At 37.0% G+C, this 20,452-nt stretch overlaps 1 pseudogene; it reads left to right on the top strand.

The window, feature by feature from the left end:
* Positions 1-16,145: 16,145 nt before the first annotated feature.
* LOC124975152 (small integral membrane protein 14-like) lies at positions 16,146-16,638 on the top strand (annotated as a pseudogene).
* Positions 16,639-20,452: the final 3,814 nt, after the last annotated feature.

The following is a 20,452-nucleotide window of genomic DNA, read 5'->3' as shown; positions in this document are numbered from 1 at the left end:
GATGGTAGGCATAAAACCTACAAGCCATCTAACTTATTTTGGGGGTGGGGAGGTCCTGGAAATTGAACCAAGGGGTGCTTTATCACTGAGCCACATCCCTAGTTCTTTTTATTTTTTATATTTTCTTAGGATCTTGCTAAGTTGCTTCTGGTCTCTAAGTTGCTGAGGCTGGCTTTGAACTTGCTATCCTGCCTACTTTCTGACTCTCTAGGATTATAGGCATGCACCACTATGCCCAGCTCATCTAACTTAACTTGTTGTTGTGCACTTGTGAAGCCTGTACTGAAATCAAGCAGATCCATTTTGATGATTGTAGAAGATAGTGTCACGTCTACACTCATTTTTTTTCAAACATTCTTTTCTCTTTTTTAAAAAATAATTTTTAGTTGTCAGCAGATTTTATTTATTTACATGTAGTGCTAAGAATTGAACCCAGTGCTTCACACAAGCTAGGCAAGTACTCTGCCACTAAGCCATGTCTCCAGCCCTACACTCACGGTCTTGGTTACTCTCTTGAGATTTAAAAATATGAGCAAAATGGGGCTAAGTCTTAAATTGAAATAAGTTTTTCCTAAACCTGTCTCCATACTTGCATGATAAAGTTTATCCCAAAGAGGCCTGTGTCTATGGTGAACTGTAACCTAGCTTTCTATGCCAACAAATTGAAACCCAATCTAAGGTAGGAATGCACTCATAACCAAGCAACTAATTCTCAGTCAATCATAGCAGTGCAGCTTCAGATAATCACGTGGTACACACTGCTCTGATTATGTGCATCTAGGTCAGAAATGGTGACTGCTGCCAATCAGATGGTTTCCATATGGCACTTCCTTTTCCCTGGCAGTGAGTGTTATCTGTGGAGGTGGTGATGGTGAGGGTTAACAGTCTTTGGTCCCAAGTGCCACTATGCTAGAAATCTTTTCTTTCTTTCTGTAGGCAAGCTTTGCTAAATTAAGAATTCTCAGTTTTCTTAAAACAATTCCCATCTAGGAACTAATTGTGAGAACCTGCCTATGTTCCTTCTGACATTTGGGGAAACTCAAAGACTATTTTCTGACCATTTTTGAGCCATCTGGAAGTGGACTGAGCTGAAGAATCCAGAAACACAGCGAGGCTACCTTGTGAATAACTGCTTCCCACCACAGGGCCAAAAGTTAGACCAGATCTTGAGAGGACCAGCCATGGGAAGTACATGAGCAAGGCCCTAGAAACCACAGGGAATGGCCATGAAAGAGCCCCCTCTGAACTCATGTCTACTCCAGACAGCATCCTTGGGCTCAGGGAAGAACAACACCCATCAAGTGATATTTTCTTGCTCTTTTACTCCCATGGTGGCTGCTGGACTTGTAGTGGTTAGAAGACAAGATCTCCAGTCCTATGTCGCAGAAGAGGTAGATGTACCAAATGCAAATGGAGAAGTCTGCCTGCTATTTGCTGACTTGGCTCTGCAGGATTCCAGCAAGACCTGCTATTCCTGAGAGAGAAACTTCCTGTTTTAATGCAGTGTTGTGTTTTGACTGTTAACCTGGGACTGGCAGTGTAATTACTGTAACAAGACATCATTTTGTCCCTGGAGAGAACCAGTGGATTTTTCATTATCTGAACATGAACAGGTAAGCCATGGGGACCCTAGATTTCACCCAAGGACTGGAAAAACCAGCACCAAAGAGCTGGCGTGCATAGGCAGTGTGGAGAGAACAAAGTCAGTTTTGAAGAACTCCATTAGTGCAGCTTGTTCACAGTCAAAGCAGCGGTCACTGGGATTATAGAAAACAATCCTTTAACACCAAAATAAATTAGTAAAAACCACTAAATATCATGTTAAAAAAGCAATTTGAAAAATTTCTTGAAGGAATATTCATTTTTTTCTCAGAACTGTAAATCTCTGGTATGTATTAAACATTACCTTTTGTGCTAGAAAATTAATTTCTTAACTCTGGAAATAATGTACCAGAATTGTGTGTACTTAATTTAGCAAGTAAAAGTTAAGTTGACAATCATACAGTAAAAATAAAAATCATCAAGTTAAGTTGGTAATATAATGAAATAAAAATTTAAAAAAAATATCAAAGGCATCCAATAGGAATTAGGCAAAGTGTTTTAATATTGTAACTCATTCACCCCTCACTACAATATTATTAACATTCATTCTCATTTTAGGAAGTTTATGTTTGGAGACACTGAGTGACTTGCCTAAGTCATAGACTGGAATGTGGAAAGTTTCTCTCACTCCAGGGACCACAGTGTACAAAGGAAATTCATACACCTCTTGAAGATTTTCTTGATGTTGGAAATAGGTATGTAAAGTGTTCCTAGCAACAAATTATGGCAGGAATATAAACGGGAGTGGGATAGTCTTTTTTGCAATGTTTCAGGAGGATTTATGAAATGATAGAGGTCTGTCTGTACAAGTGGTTGTTGGCAAAAAAAGATAGAGATTGTGACAACATGAGGGAGCAGGTAGCAGCAATTTCAAGTACTGGACAAAGGGGAAAAGAATAACTGCTGACATAATGAAAGTGAATGAGGGTGAGAAAAGCTAATGCACAAAAATGTTCAGGACTGCAGGTCGTGCCAGCCATGTTTCCTAGATGAGAACTTAGCTTTTTTACTCCCCATTTACTGTGGCTGGCACAGTGTTATTTTATACCTTTCTGGACATTAGTTTCACCTGTGTCATTTGCATAACTGTGGTGCAATAAGCGTGAGAAGCAGGGCCACATGTTTATAGGGAGATGGGGTGTTCTGGATATCACAGCTCATCTCAGGGAGGGACACCCTAGCAAATCTCTGAGTAACCACAGAGATCTACAGCTGTTTGGAAAATGCAGCAATCCACATTGACCCCAGAAATAATTATAGTTAATTGTGTTACAAAACATTGGTTATGAATGTGACCAACCTTAGAGAATACAGGGGGAAGCCACTGGGTCTGCCTGGAACTGGACATGCTATACTGTTCAGGTGGTGAGAAGGACAGAAAGTGGAGCTGTGTCTGGGGAAGTTTGGAGGAATTTCTTTCTATGAGAATTCTTTAGAAGTAAATGTGCTTGAAATTGTCAATAGCATTGTAGTCTACGAAAGGGAACTGTTCTTAGAGATAACATTGTAGAATGCCTCCCTGTTTTTGTTTTGTTTTGATTTTACTTATTTGCAAAAGAGCTTTTTCCCTTGGGGTATGAAGATGGCATCACATATTTTACATATTGTAAAATATGTATACATATTGTATTCTGGTGTGCCTGATTTGTTGAAGTCAGTGTGAAACCTATGTTAAAAGTCTCTTTTAAAGTTGAATTTGCAATTGATTCTAAAGGTCATTTAGAGAGTCTTCTATCTGTGTATTTAAAAACTCACTTCAAGCTGAGCATGGTAGTATACATCTATAATCCCAGGTACTCAGGAGTCTGAAGGAGGATGATTGCAAGTTGGAAGCCAGCCTCAGCAACTTAGCAAGACCAAGTCTCAAAATGAAATTAAAAAGGATCCTGGGGTATAGCTCAGTGGTACAGCATGTGTTTGTACTAGACCCTAGATTCAATCTCTAGTACTGCAAAACAAAACAAAACAAATTACTTTATTTGCAACAAAATGTTTTGATGTGAAAAATTTTGCAAAGAAAGGAGATGTATTTTTGTTACTATCTCCAATATCTTACTTTTTTGTTTTCTATTTCTTGCTATGTATAAAAATGCTGAAATGTTTATGAGATTTACAGTAGGTAAATCTTAATAAAATAAAATTCAGGTGACTATAAATTCTGTAATGTAAATATCTTTGTACTGGATTGAATCCCATGGATTACTTCTTCTGGATAAAGTTCTGGGTTTCTGCCATGAAAACTGCACACACAAATCATTGAGGTGATATGTGCCAGATGCATGTGCAGTGAATGATGGAATGTTGCTTTAATGCAAACTGTTCATTGCTGTTTTGTATAGCTTATTGAACTATAAATTCCTCCTGAGGAACAACATATTCAGCATATCACAATAAATTGCTATTTATTATGAATATTTGCTTTCGGAATTTACAACCACTTCTAAAGATTGAGGAGTAATCACTTAATTTAACCATATTAAAATCATTTTGAAAAGGATACTAGTAGTCTGGGCATAGCAGAGCACACCTATAATTTCAGCACCTAGGGAGGCTGAGGCAGGAGGATCACAAGTTCAAAGCCAGCATCAGCAATTTAGCAAGGCCCTAAGCAACTCAATGAGACACTATCTCTAAATGAAATACAAAAAAGGACCGGGGATATGGCTCATGGTTGAGTACCCCTGCCTTCAATCCCTAGTACCAAAAACAAAAACAACAAAAGAATACATTGGTGATCCAAGATGGCAGACTAGAGGGTGACTGCATCTCCAGTCACTCCAAAACCCAGGATTCAAGAAGGGGAAGCATTGAGTAACTCGGACTAAAATAGAGCCACGAGGTGAGTCTCCCCCACCGGGCAAAGCTCGGCCTGGGTGGCAGGCCCAGATAGAAGTGGCTTATCAGAGCAGGGCAGGGCAGCTAAAGTCTTCCCCAGGCAGCCCTGCACACTCTGGCGGTGGGCTCCTCCCACATGGCCAGCTTCTCCAGCTCCTCGGAGCAGGCCCCCCAGTAAGAGCTTTTCTGCACAGAACCAACTCCAAGTTCCAGAGCCAGTGCAGCAAGCTCCGGCCTGCATGCACCTTCAGAGACCAGGACAGGGCAGCCAGAGACTTCTCCAAGCAGCCCGGCCCCCTCTGGCGGGATGCGCCTTTCAAGGCTAGCTTCTCAGAGCAGACCACCCAGTGAGAGCCTTTCTACAGAGTCAGCCACAAGTCCCCGAGCCAACGGAGAGCTCTGACCCGCAGGCAGCCTCTGGGATCAGGGAAGGGCAGCCAGAGACTTCTCCATGTGGCCTGTCCCCTCAGGCTGCAGGCTCTTCCCACAGCGTGATCCAAGATGGCAGACTAGAGGGTGACTACATCTACAGTCACTCCAGAACCCAGGATTCAATAAGGGGAGGCATTGAGAGACTTGGACTAAAATAGAGCCACGGGGTGAGTATCCCGCACCGGGTGAAGCTTGGACTGGGCAGCAGGCACAGATAGGGGCGTCTTATCAGAGCAGGGCAGAGCAGCTAGAGTCTTTTCCAGGTAGCCCTGAGTACTCCGGAAGTGGGCGCCACCCACACGGCCAGCTTCTCAGAGCAGGCCCCCCAGTGAGAGCCTTTCCACACAGAGCCAGGTCCAAGCCCTGGAACCAGTAGTGGGATAGGGGCAGCTTTCTTTGGAAGCACTGCATTATCAAGTTCCTCCAAGACTTCAGGCTACTGAAGGCTGGGAGGTGATACACTGAAAATCTACAGGGACACTATAAGCCAATAGAGGAAATCTGCAATATCTCAGAGTCCCACTGACATCTGACCAATATGAGAAAACAAGGAAAGAAAATGTCCCAAACAAAACTAGATACTATATCAATAAAACCCAATGATAGCACAGCAGAAGAAATGTCAGAAAGGGAGTTCAGAATGTACATAAGTAAAACAATCAGGGAAGCAAATGAGGAGATGAAAGAGCAAAAGCAGGCATTGAAGGAGGAGATGAGAGAGCAAATGCAGGCATTAAATGACCGCACCAATCAACAGTTAAAAGAGCAAATATGGGAAGTAAGAGATCATTTCAATAAAGAGTTAGAGATACTGAAAAAAAAAACAAATAGAAATCCTTGAAATGAAGGAAACAATAAACCAAGTTAAAAACTCCATGGAAAGCATAACTAATAGGATAGAACACCTGGAAGACAGAACCTCAGACATTGAAGAAAAAATATTTAACCTTGAAAACAAAGATGGCCAAACAGAGAAGATGTTAAGAAATTATGAACAGAAACTACAAGATTTATGGGATATCATGAAAAGGCCAAATTTAAGAATTATTGGGATTGAGGAAGGCTTAGAGAAACAAACCAAAGGAATGAACAATCTATTCAATGAAGTAATATCAGAAAATTTCCCAAATCTGAAGAATGAAATGGAAAACCAAGTACAAGAGACTTATAAGACTCCAAATATACAAAATTATAACAGACCCACACCAAGGCACATTATTATGAAAATACCTAACATACAAAACAAAGACAGAATTTTACAGGCCGCGAGAGAAAAGAATCAAATTACATTCAGGGGGAAACCAATAAGAATATCAGCAGATTTTTCAATCCAGACCCTAAAAACTAGAATGGCCTGGAACAACATTTACCAAGCCCTGAAAGAAAACAGATGCCAACCAAGAATCTTAATTTCAGATTTGACAATGAAATAAGATCCTTCCATGATTAAAAAAAAAAGTTAAAGGTATTTACAAAAAGAAAGCCAGCATTACAGAACATTCTCAGCAAAATATTCCATGAGAAAGAGATGAAAAACAACAATGCAAATCAGCAACGGGAGGAACAGGCCTAAAGGAATAGCCAAATAAAGGAGAAACCAAATCATGTCAAAAAACAAATATGAGTCAAATGACTGAGAATACAAATCATATCACAATAATAACGCTGAATGTTAATGGCCTGAACTCATCAATCAAAAGACATAGACTGGCAGATTGGATTAAAAAGAAAAATCCAACAATATGCTGCCTACAAGAGACTCAACTATAGAAAGAGATATCCATAGACTAAAGGTGAAAGGATGGGAAAAAACATACCATGCACATGGACACAGCAAAAAACCTGGAGTATCCATCCTCATTTCAGATAATGTGGACTTCAAGCTAAAACTAGTTAGAAGGGATAATGAAGGACATTACATGCTACTTAAGGGAAGCATAAATCAGCAAGACATAGCAATCATAAATATCTATGCCCCGTACATTGGTTCATCCATGTATGTCAAACAAATCCTTCTCAATTCCAGAAATCAAAGAGACCACAACACAATAATATTAGGTGATTTCAACACACCTCTCTCACCACTGGATAGATCTTACAAACAAAAATTGAATAAAGAAACCATAGATCTCAATAACACAATCAAAAGTTTAGACTTAACCAACATATATGGAATATACCATCCAACGAATACACTTTCTTCTCAGCAGCACATGGATCTGTCTCTAAAATAGACCATATTTTATGCCACAAAGCTACTGTTAGCAAATAAAGAAGGTAGAGATACTACCTTGTACTCTATCAGATCATAAAGGATTCAAATTAGAAATAAATCACAGAATAAAAAACAGAAACCTCTCCAATACCTGGAGATTAAATAATACACTATCATATGATGAATGGACAACAGAAGACATGAAGAGGGAAATAAAAAAATTCTTAGAAGTAAACAAGAAGAAAGACACATCATAACAAAATCTCTGGGACACTATGAAAGCAGTACTTAGAGGAAGATTTATTTCACTGGGCGCATTCAACAAAAGAAGTAGAAATCAACAAATAATTGACTTAAAACTACAGCTCAAAGCCCTAGAAAAAGAAGAGCACACCAACACCAAAAGTAGTAGAAGACAGGAAATAGTTAAAATCAGAGCTGAAATCAACAAAATTGAAACAAAAGAAACAATTGGAAAAATTAACAAAATAAATAGTTGGTTATTTGAAAAAATAAACAAAATTGATAAACCCTTAGCCACACTAACAAAAAGAAAGAGGGAGAAAACTCAAATTACTAAAATTCGGAATAAACAAGGAAATATCACAACAGACACGAGTGAAATACAAAACATAATTAGAAACTATTTTGAAAATCTATACGCCAACAAAACAGAAAACCTCGAAGACAACAAGTTTCTACAGACATACGAATTACCTAAAATGAAAGAGGAGGACATACACAACTTAAATAAATCAATTTCAAGCAATGAAATAGAAGAGGTCATCCAAAGCCTACCAACAAAGAAAAGTCTGGGACCAGATGGGTTCTCAGCTGCGTTCTAAAAACCCTTTAAAGAAGAGCTTATTCCAATACTCCTCAAAGTATTCCAAGAAATAGAAGAGGAGGAATCCCTCCCAATCTCATTCTATGAAGCCAATATCACCTGACACCTAAGGCAGACAGAGACACATCGAAGAAACAAAATTTTAGAACAATATCCTTAATGAACATCAACAAAAAAATTCTCAACAAAATTTCAGCAAATCGCATCTAAAAATATATTAAAAAGATAGTGCACCACGATCAAGTGGGTTTTATGCCAGGGATGCAAGGTTGGTTCAATATCTGAAAATCACTAAATGTTATTCACCATATCAACAGACTTAAAGTTAAGAATAACATGATTATTTCAATAGATGCAGAAAAAGCATTCGATAAAATACAGCATCCCTTCATGCTCAAAACACTAGAAAAAATTGGGGTCGTGGGAACATTCCTTAACATTGTAAAGATCATCTACGCTAAGCCCATGGCCAATATCATTCTAAATGGTGAAAAACTGAAAGCATTCCCCCTAAAAACTGGAACAAGGAAGGGATGCCCTGTTTCATCACTTCTATTCAACATCTTACTTGAGACTCTAGCCAGAGCAATTAGACAAACCAAAGAAATTAAAGGGATACGAATTGAAAAAGAAGAACTCAAACTATCCCTTTTCACTAATGACATGATTATATATTTAGCGGAACCTGGAAATTCCACCAGAAAACTTTTAGAACTCATAATTGAATTCAGTAAAGTAGCCGGTTACAAGATCAATGCTCATAAATCCAATGCATTTTTATACATAAGTGATGAACCTTCAGAAAGAGAAATTAGGAAAACTACCCCATTCACAATAGCATCAAAAAAAATAAAATATTTGGGAATCAATCTCACAAAAGAGGCAAAAGACATCTACAATGAGAACTATAGAACACTAAAGAAAGAAATTAAAGAAAACCTTAGAAGATGGAAAGATCTTCCATGTTCTTGGATAGGCAGAATTAATATTGTCAAAATGGCCATACTACCTAAAGTGCTATACAGATTCAATGCAATTCCAATTAAAATCCCCATGATGTACCTTACAGAAATACACCAAGCAATTAATTATGAAATTCATCTGGAACAATACGAAACCCAGAAGAGCTAAAGCAATCCTCAGTAGCAAGAGAGAAGCAGGGGGTATCACAATACCCCCTTCAACTCTATTACAAAGAGAGATCTATTACAAAGTTGAGATCTTCAACTCTATTACAAAGCAATAGTAACAAAAATGGCATGGTATTGGTACCAAAAGAGACAGGTAGATCAATGGTACAGAATAGAGGACATGGACACAAACCCAAATAATACAATTTTCTCATACTAGACAAAAGGGCCAAAAATATGCAATGGAGAAAAGATAGCCTCTTCAATAAATGGTGCTGGGAAAACTGGAAAACTATATGCAACCGAATGAAATTAAACCCCTATCTCTCACCCTACACAAAACTCACCTGAAAATGGATCAAGGACCTCAGAATCAGACCAGAAACCATGCATCTTATAGAAGAATATGTAGGTCCGAACTTTCAACTTCTTGGTTTAGGATCAGACTTCCTTAACAGGACGCCCGTAGCACAAGAAATAAAAGCAGGAATCAACAACTGGTATAGATTCAAACTAAAAACCTTTCTCTCAGCAAAGGAAACTATCAGTAATGTGAAGAGAGAGCCTACAGAGTGGGAGAATAACTTTACCACTCATACTTCAGATAGAGCACGAATTTCCAGAGTCTATAAAGAACTCAAAAAACTCTACACCAAGAATACAAATAATCCAATCAACAAATGGGCTAAAGGAAATGAACAGACAATTCACAGAAGAAGATATACAAGCAATCAACAAACATATGACAAAATGTTCAATATCTCTAGTAATAAGAGAAATGCAAATCAAAACTACCCTAAGATTTCATCTCACCCCAATTAGAATGGCGATTATCAAGAACACAAGCAACAATAGGTGTTGGCGAGGATGTGGGGAAAAAGGTCCACTCACAATTGCTGGTGGGGTTGCAAATTAGTGCAACCACTCTGGAAAGCAGTATGGAGATTCCTCAGAAAGCTTGGAATGGAACCAGCATTTGACCCAGCTATCCCACTCCTCAGTCTATACCTGAAGGACTTAAAATCAGCATACTACAGAGATACAGCCACATCAATGTTCATTGCTGTTCAATTCACCATAGCCAGATTTTGGAACCAACCTAGATGCCCTTCAGTTGATGAATGGATAAAGAAACTGTGGCATATATATACAATGGAATATTACTACGCCATGAAGAATGATAAAATTATGGCATTTGCAGGCAAATGGATGAAATTGGAGAATATCATGCTAAGTGAGATAAGCCAATCTCAAAAAACTAAAGGACGAATGATCTCGCTGATAAGCGGATGAGGACATATAATGTGGGATGTGAGGGTTTAGCGTTAGGGTTAGTGTTAGGTTTAGGGTTAGGGATAAGGAGAGTGGTAAGAATGGAGGAAGGAAGGACTGTATAGAGGGAAAAGAGTGTTGGGAGGGGTGGGGGGAAGGGTAGAAAATAACAGAATTAATCAACAACATTGCCCTATGTAAATTTATGATTACACACATGGTATGCCTTGACTCCATGTACAAATAGAGAAACAACATGTATTCCATTTGTTTACAATAATAAAAATAAAAAATAAAAATTTAAAAAATTAAAGAAATTTAAAAAAAGAATACACCATTCTTTATAAAACATTAACTGTATAGAATCTTTCCTAATTTCTTTCCTTTTTCTGGGATAACCCAAACTTACCCTGTATAAGTTCCACTATAAAAAACCAAATAGTCCAATAGAGAATATTAGATGAGATCCATGACCATGTTGCTTTGTTTTATGATTTGATGACATTACAAGGGAGTACAGTAGAAAAATTAATAGATATAAATTCGTAATTATGGAGAAGGTGACTTCTTGCTGAACCAGATAGACTTAAGGAACTCTTGTGCAAGCTCCACTCCTTTTAATGAAAGGACTATGACCCTTTTATCATGATGGATAATCTGAGAGACTCAACCAATGACACATGCTTGGCAGATGCCTTTAAAATAAATGAAACAAGAAAAATGGGTTGCTTATGAGTGATAAGAAATGTGTAGTCTTACCAACTGAATCCTTTGGAAAATTCAATCGGTTTGTGAGAGTCTTACCCCAATCAGTGAATTAATCCCCAGATAGGGATTAACTGAGTGGTAACTGAAGTGGTAGTTTGTGGCTGGAAGGGAGTGGTTCACTGGGGGTGTGGATATGGGGCATATACTTTGTATCTGGAGAGGGAACTCTCTCTCTGCTTCCTGATCCCCATGCGAGCTGCTTCCCTCTGCCACACTCTCCTGCCATGAGGAATGGAGCCCCAAGGAATGGAGCTGGCCTTCAACAGACTAAGACCTCTGAAACTGTGTAAGCCCTCAAATAAACTTTTTCTCCTTTACATTGTTCTGCTTGGGTCCTTTAGTCACAGTAGCACAAAAACTGACTAAATCAGAAAATCTGTTTTATTAAATATTTTAAAGGTTCCTAGTTAAGTCTGCAATTAGTTCAAAAAAATTTTTTTTCATTTGAGTTAGTTTTTAACTGATCATCTCAATCTCATTATCCTTCTCCATAATTCCATGGAAATGACTTTTCTTTATGGTGGAAGTGACAATGAGGAAAGAAACAGTAATGAGTACTGTATTTATTTCTGACACTAAGTAAAAGAGACACTGTATACACCACTGGAAGTTCATGATCAACAGATAAATGGATTGAAAAAATGTGGTGTATAATTACATTTACATATATGTGATAGAATATTACTCAGTCTTAAAGAAGAATGAAATTATGGCATTTGATTATAAATAGATGGAGCAGGAGAATATATGTTAAGTGAAATAAGCTGATCCCAGAAAACCAAAGACTGAATGTTTTCTCTGATATGCAGATGCTAATTCACAATAAGGGGGCAGGGAGAATAATGGTATTTTGAACTAAACAGAGGGGAGAGTAGGGGGAGAGGAAGCAGGGGGGTAGGAAAGATAGTAGAATGAATAGGACATTATTACCTTATCATGAATATGTGATTACGTGACCTGTTAACTCTGCATCATGTACAACCAGATGAATGAGAAGCTATGCTCCATTTATGTACAATGTGTCAAAATGAATTCTACTGTCATGTATAACTAATCAGAAAAAAAATTTTAAATTCAAAAATAAAAATATTCATTTTTTCTGTCCATGTTATCAAATACCTTCCCATTCTTCTTTGATTTATTCCATCACAAGTTTAAAATTTTCCTCATACAGATATTATAAATATTTTGTTACTTTTTCTGAATAATTAATTTGGGGGCTAATGAAATTGATAGTTTTAAAATTTCATATTCTACTTATTGGTTGCTGCTTTGTGAGGAAGAGATATATTTTTCTATATTAATCTTGTATCTTACAATTTTGTTATAATCATTTATTCATCCAAGATGTTCTTGTTGACATTGTTTGATTTTATTTATTCTAATTATTTATATATGAGATTAGAATGCACTTTGAAACAGCATGTATAGATGGAGTATAATTTCTCATTCTTCATTTTGTACATAATATAGAATCCCACCAGTCATATAGTTATATATGTACATAGGGTAATAATGTCTGATTCATTCTACTATTCTTCCTACTCCAATATCCCTCCCCTCCCTTCACTCTCTTCTACCTAATCTAAAGTAACTATATTCTTCCTTAGCCACACCCACCCAGTGTGAGTTAGCATATGCATATCAGAGAAAACATTTGGCCTTTGGTCGTCTGGGATTGACTTACTTCACTTAGCATGATATTCTCCAGTTTCATCCATTTACCTTCAAATGCCATAATTTCATTCTTCTTTAAGGCTGAGTAATATTTTTTCTTTATCCATACATCTGTTGAAGGGCACCTAGGTTAGTTCCATAGTTTAGCTATTGTGAGTTGAGCTGCCATAAATATTGATGTGACTGTGTCACTGTAACATGCTTGTTTTAGGTCCTTTGTGTGTAAACCTAGAAGTGGGGTGACTGAGGCAAATGGTATTGTCATCCCGAATTTTCTGAGGAATCTCCATACCACTTTCTATAATGGTTACACCTATTTGAATTACCACCAGCAATGTATGAGTGTACCTTTTTCCCCATATCCTTGCTAGCATTTATTGTTGCTTGTATTCTTGATAATTGCCATTCTGATTGAGGTGAAATGAACTCTTAGAGTAGTTTTGATTTGCATTTCTCTAATTGCTAAAGATGTTGAACATTTTTTTCATATATTTATTAATTGATTGTATTTCTTCTTCTGTGAAGTGTCTGTTCAGTTCCTTAGCCCATTTATTGATTGGGTTATTTGTTTTTTTGGTGTTTAGTTTTTGAGTTCTTTATATATCCTGGAGATTAATACTCTATCTGAGGTGTATGTGGTAAAGATTTTCTCCCATTCTGTAGGCTCCCTCTTCATGTTTTTGTTTCCTTTGCTGTGAAGAAGCTTTTTAGTTTGAATCCATCCCATTTATTGATTCTTGATTTTATTTCTTGCACTTTGGGAGTCTTGTTAAGAAAGTCATTCCCTAAGCCAACATGGTGAAGATTTGGGCCTACTCTTTCTTTCTATAGGGTCTCAGTTCTAGTGCCTAAGTCTTTGACACACTTTTTGTAGATTTTTGTGCAGGATGAGTAATAGGGGTTTAATTTCATTTTGTTTGATTTTCTGTGTAGACAATGCTGTCACAGGCAAAGGCAGATTTATTTCTCCCTTCCTAATCTATGTACTTTTTCATCTTTAGTCTTTTAATATGAGAGATTACATTAATTGATTTATGAGTGTTGACACAGAGATAAATCCCAGTTGGTTTTACTATGTAATTCTTTATATTTATTGTTGAATACTATTTGTTTATATTTTGCTAATTCTTTTGCATCTCTTTATGAATGATAAAGTCTGTAATTTTCTTTTCTAATACTATTTTTTCTAATTTTGTTAATATAGTAATGCACATGAAATAGAATGACTTAGAAGGTTGTCCCTCTGCTTCTATCTTCAGAAAGAGATTGTAGAGAATTTATTCCTTAAAATGTTTTTTAGGATTAACCAGGAAATCATCTGGGTCTGGTGATTTCTGTTTTGAAAGGTTATTAAATATTGATTCAATTTCTATGGTAGATCTAATTCTGTTCAGTTTGTCAATTCTTTTGTGTGAATTTTGGCAGATTTGTCTTTCAAGAAACTAGTCCACTTCATATAGTTTGTTGAATTTGTGGGCAAAGAGTTGTTGAAAGTGTTCCTTTATTATCTAGTTGATGTCCATAGAAGTCACTGTTGATGCAGCTTCCTTAATTTTGGTTATTCTTGAGTTGTATTTTTAGGTTTGTTAGCCTGTCCAGAGATCTATTGATTTTACTTTTTAATATTAAAGTTAAAAATTATTGACACTGTGAGTAAGGTGTACAAATTTTGAAAAGATTAGGCTATAGATATTAAAGCTTTACATTCATAATTTATCACAGGATTTACTTCCCAAAATGTCAATCACAGTTGGATTGATAGAGTACTTGGGAAATGTGGCAGTATAGTTTATAAAGTATCCCACATTATAAATCTACTGGAGATTCAAAGTGATTGGATTTTGTGGAATTTGACAAAAGAACAAGCATCAAAATTATTGAGGAACATCCATATTCTAAGAAAAGTAAAGAAAAATGTGTAACAAGAGTCACAAGTGGGAGAATTTTGTTTTGCAATCATTTCAGTTTCTTAAAAATCTACCAGAAGCAGTTCCAAGAACACTTGCCAAAATAGTGGAAAACAAGTCTATTCTAGCCAGAGAAGCTGCTATTTGTTTAATATTGAAATATATGTAACTACAATAAAATTAATGATAACATTGTTAAGAAGAAAAGGAAAAAAAGAAATGCCGACTGAAAAAGGAAGACAATGTCCAGGTCAAAGAGTTAAATATGGACACAGGCACTTTAATCACATGTAAAATGAAAGATCAAGGGTCATGTCTGTTTGTTTTTTTCTCAGTATCTCTAACTCTTTATTTAAATGATCTTTTGCTTCCCATATTTGCTCTTTTAACTGTTGATTGGTGCAATCATTTAATGCCTGCATTTGCTCTTTCATCTCCTCATTTGCTTCCCTGATTGTTTTAATTATGTACATTCTGAACTCCCTTTCTGACATTTCTTCAGCTGTACTGTCATTGGGTTTTATTGATATAGTATCTAGTTTTGTTTGGGACATTTTCTTTCCTTGTTTTCTCATATTGGTCAGATATCAGTGGGACTCTGAGATATTGCAGATTTCCTCTATTGGCTTATAGTGTCCCTGTAGATTTCCAGTATATCACCTCCCAGCCTTCAGTAGCCTGAAGTCTTGGAGGAACTTGATAATGCAGTGCTTCCAAAGAAAGCTGCCCCTATCCCGCTACTGGGTCCAGGTCTGGGGGCTGGTTCTGCATGGAAATCCTCTGACTGGGCCGGCCTGCTCCTAGAAGCTGGCTGTAGACAGGATCTGCTGCTGCTGGAGGGAGCTGGACTGCTTGGGGAAAGCCTCTCGCTATCCTGCCTTGGTCCCAGAAGCCACCTGCGGGCCAGGGCCGCCGCTGAGTTTAGGCCTTGGAGTTGGCTCTGTGCGGAAAAGCTCTCACTGGGCATGTATATATACAGAATGGAATTTTATTCAGCCATCAAGAATGAAATTGCAGCATTTACAGGAAAATGGATGGAATGTGAGAGCATATGTTGAGTAAAATAAGCCAGAATCAGAAAATAAAGTGTCCTATGTTTACTCTGGGCACCAGGGGGAGGACAGGGAGTTCAAGAGAAGGAACCAGGGAACAAAATTGCCCAATTTTTGTGTTGTTCTGTCATGCACATATACACATAGTTAAAGAGGAATTCCAGTATTATAGTATTATATATTATGTAATGTCCCAGTTAAAAAAAAAAAAAGTGTTCCTCGAGGCCGCTTACTTATTACTCACCATTTGTTCTCTTTTCTCTCTCCTCCAGCCCCCAGGATAGTGCAAAAGGACAATGCCAAGTGTGGTCCAGCACCCAATGTGGTGAAGAGGCCTAAAGCCACCCACCAGGAGGGGGGCACCCACACTGGGCAGCCGAGGCCTGCAGGGTCTCAAGGGGCTGCAACATGTTGCACCAAGCTCCACAGGAACCAGCAGGTCTGGGTCTGGTGACAAAGACTGATGTGGTCTAACAAACCCAAAGAGAGGATGAGGAGGACACAGGTGGCCAGGAGCACTGGCATCAGCTGAGTCCCGAATTGCCACATCATTCCAAAAGCCCAAGGTGGTCCTTCTGCAGAGTCTGGGGCTGGCCCCCACCCTCCTGTCCTGTGGGTTGTTGTCTGGGTGGATTTAAACAATCAAGTAACTCAAACTGGGGAATTACGGCAGAAGGTGGATTTGATCCTAGTGAATGTGTTTGTTGCAAGGAGAAGACTGGTCAATGTGTACCATGATTCTGGTGACAGTGGCATCAGCATTACTATGATCTTGAAGAACTGAAAGGTTATTGCAGTTATCTTGTTCTTGAGATATCTAGACCAAAAAGGATCCAATTTATTTGGAAAGCCAACCAGTCCCCATAATGGACAGGATCAACAAGCTCCTCTTGTGGACTAACTCTGTGACATAGGAACTGGAAATAGTTAACACCTTGCAAAACCAAGAGAACTTTTAACTCCATTAGAACTGTTTCTCATTTTGCATCTGCAATATGGGATGGTACTGTTTTCATGAAGTTCTAGAAATTTTACTTACAAACTTACTTTTGCTTCCTGTGTTATCACCATTCCCATTTACAGTATATTTGAGTAAATGATTATATTTAAAAAGTTAAGTGGGACTTCTTTGGTTTACCTAAACTTTATACATTCCACTCATTCTGTTTGTATGACCACAATTTTTGGGTGATTTGTGACCTCATTGAAAGAAATTTGAGTTTTCTGCATTTAAATATTATAAATGGTTTTGATAGGTTTTTAAGGTTTTTGTCTTCATAAGATATTTAAAAAGTTTTTTGGGATTATCTGGGATTATATGAAAGAAGATGAGAACCACACTGTGTTTACATTTACTTTGGTAGTTTATTAGTTGGTGGCAGCTTTCTCTAGTTCTTGGGACGTCAGCAATTCTTGGAATATTTTACAAATTAGAGCTGAAATCTGTATCATTTATTGCAGCCAACTTATGTGGCTAGAATACAAGAAGTGAATGTGTTATTTTAATAATTTTTTTTACTTCCATTAAAAATGTCTAATGCTAAGAATGTTTTGCTTTTTGTAGTGCTGGGCATTTAACCCAGGGCCTAGTGCCTGCTAGGCAAATGCTCTACCACTGAGCTATCTCCCCAGCTGAGAATACTTTAAATAAACATGACTAATCAATATGGTAGATGATTTACAGTCCAATATATGACATTTGTCATCCCTCTACCCTATCATGAATGAAAGGGAAACGTTCAGTCTTTTCATTTTTGCCAGGAATAATCTATCCAGGAATAACTTAAGGTATAATTTATTTTGTAAATGATTGCATCTCAGGAAGCCTCTCTTCTGTTCCAACATTTCCCTGTTAAAGTGAAACTAACTTACATCTATATTGGGGATTACTAGATTACTGGCATTTGAATGCCTATTTACTTATTTACTTCATTTTATTTGAAGAAAATTTTGAGACTTTTTATACTTCCAACTTCAAAAAATATTTAATGAAGTCTTGGTTTATTCCAAGGGTAAAGGGGAAAATAAGAAACAAGAATACTTTTCTTACCCTTTATCTCATTCCTGTTTGGTAATGGGATGAATTGGGGTGAAAAGGAATATCGATATAAGTGAACTGTGAAATGCATAAAAAAGCAAAGGTTTACTTTGTTTTTGCCTAGTTTGGCAAAAAAGAAAATACATATGGCATTAAATAGTGTCTGCACAACCCATGTGGTTATGGAATATTTTTCCTTAACAAATGATTACATATGATTTATGGGACTAAAAGATATCTTGTTATCAGTGTAAGGATTTTTAAACCTAGGTCAGACTAGCTTTTCACTGTACAGATCTGAGAAACTATTTGTGTCAACTAAATAAGCATCTCTATATTATTGTACTATTTAATAGTCTGTTACTATATTGTGTGACACTCACAGGGTGTTTCCCCCCTTTATTAGGATGACATTATAGGCCATAAACATTGTGAAGGCATCATCTCATTATATAATCCAATATTGACTGCTTGCATTCCTCCTTTTGCTTCTTGATTTTTTGCTCAATTTCTTGAAATAATATAACCTACTCTTAATTACTTGTGTTAACACAGGTAAGTTAAATCTTGGATAAATGAACACAACAGCGTAAAGATTTGTTTTGTCTTGCAGTGGCCCACTGGAAACCTTCCCAGTTCTATTCACAGCTAGTAAAGTATTTAAAGCAGAAAGGTCTGGAATGGCAAATATGAGCTAACTGCCTATTGCATACTCCTTGAACATTGAAGGCTCACCCATATATCCTAAGGTCTCTTCCCTAACTTGCAAGAAAACCAATCCTGGGAGAGATGCAGGATCCACTGAGTCTGTGGCTCACAATTGAGAATTGGCTTCTGTTGAAGAAGTGGCCAAAATATGGACAAAAATGTCTAATATTACAGACCTGAAAAATTTGAATTCGTAATTCTCATTTTTCATTTTTGCCACATATACTCAATTGGCAATGTATCTAAATACAGTAATATTTTCTATATAAATTTTATGTTAAGTTAGTAATAGAAATTCTTAGTGAAATATTTAGCCCTGGGTTTGTTATGGACCAGCTATATGGACAATGACCAAACAGATTCCATTTTACCCTAAGACTCCATGTCATGTAGGAAATGCTTCTCCCATGAGAAAAACTCCACCTCTGTACCCATCAACAGTTGCCTAGCATGTTTGGCAACACAAAATGGCAATTCTTATACAATGTAATAATGTTCTCCCTCTGGGATTCCATTTTCTTGGGCAGTATAGCCTAACATTAGTTGAAATGTTAGTAACCATTTTCTCATTGTCATAGCAACAGCCACTTATGACTAATGTTCTGACATGCTTTAGTTATGGTATTAAAGGTGTACTCTAAAACTTGGAGGGGGTCAAAAGGTGCAGACTTGCAGCCTGCTACTCTGCTCCACCAGCTGGTGAATCCAGGCCACCAGTTGCTGAATAAAGATAGTTTCATCTCCTTAAGATCAACTCAGTGATTTATTGTGACCTCGCCATAACAGGGTTTTGCTTTTAAAATTTCCTGCACTCCTGAAAAGTGAGTGTACTGCATAAAGCATTCTTGTTAACCTAACTAGTGATTTATATTATTATATTTCATTCTTAAATCTTCAACATGTGACCTTTAAATTAAGCACATTTTCAAATCATTACTTACCTTGTAAATAGTCACTTGAATTATGGCTATAATCCTTTTATAATAATCCGCATAAAAAAGATGAAGCTTACATTTTTATTACTTTGGACTCTTAAACAATCTGCAAAAGCTATTAAGGTTTATTTTGAGGGTTGGGGAAGTAACTCAGTGGTAGAATGCTTGCCAAGCATGTACAAGGCCCTGGGTTTAATCCTCAGCACCATCAAAAGAAAAAAAGAGTTGTATTGTGTTTTAGAGTCATTTAATGTTCTTAAAATAATGATCATTTTGACTTTGATTTTCATGCAGAAAAGGTTAACACTGGAAATGTTTATAGTAAAAGATTTTTATCATATATCTATCTAAGCATTGACCACATGGTCAGTGAGTCATATTTTACAGCTTGCAGAGACTTTCTATTATATAACCATGGAGTAACTGTACTCCATGGTTACTATTAGTACCTCTGTGTTATGTGATATGACACTGTATATGGAATTATCAACATTTTAAAATTTCAAAGAAACATTGAAAATCTATTGCTCTGAATGAAAGTCTGTCACTCCAAATGGAAATGAGCTCAAATTTGACCAGTTCAGTTTAAGACAGGGAACAGCAACTTGAAGAAGAAAAAATTAAGATAGTTTACAATTAATGGGTTAAACTTTGTTATTGTAATCTTAGAGTTAGTCTTATAATATTTCTCAATGAAAAATTATATGTATTTGTTACCATGTCTGATGATTACTTTGTTAAAAGCAAATAGTCATGTGATGTGCTAAATATAAATTGTTGTTTTTAAATGTTTAAATCATGCCAAACAAATTATGTATGTGCCATCCAGGATTTATTGTTAATCTTTTACTGAGTACTGGGACTGGGATAAAGAGCTAGTACTGTGCACTTTTTATTAATGAATAAATAGTAAATGTTAGTCATGCACACACACACATACACACACACACGGCATAGAACATCTGCATTGGACAGGACATTTAGCCCCAAAGGGACCTTACCCACTTTGTAAATTGGCCATGCTATATCCGGCT

The sequence above is a fragment of the Sciurus carolinensis genome, unplaced genomic scaffold (genome assembly GCF_902686445.1).
Source record: "Sciurus carolinensis unplaced genomic scaffold, mSciCar1.2, whole genome shotgun sequence".
NCBI lineage: Eukaryota > Metazoa > Chordata > Mammalia > Rodentia > Sciuridae > Sciurus > Sciurus carolinensis.
Note: the sequence above shows the minus strand (reverse complement) of the source record. Positions and strands in the feature narration are given on the sequence as shown.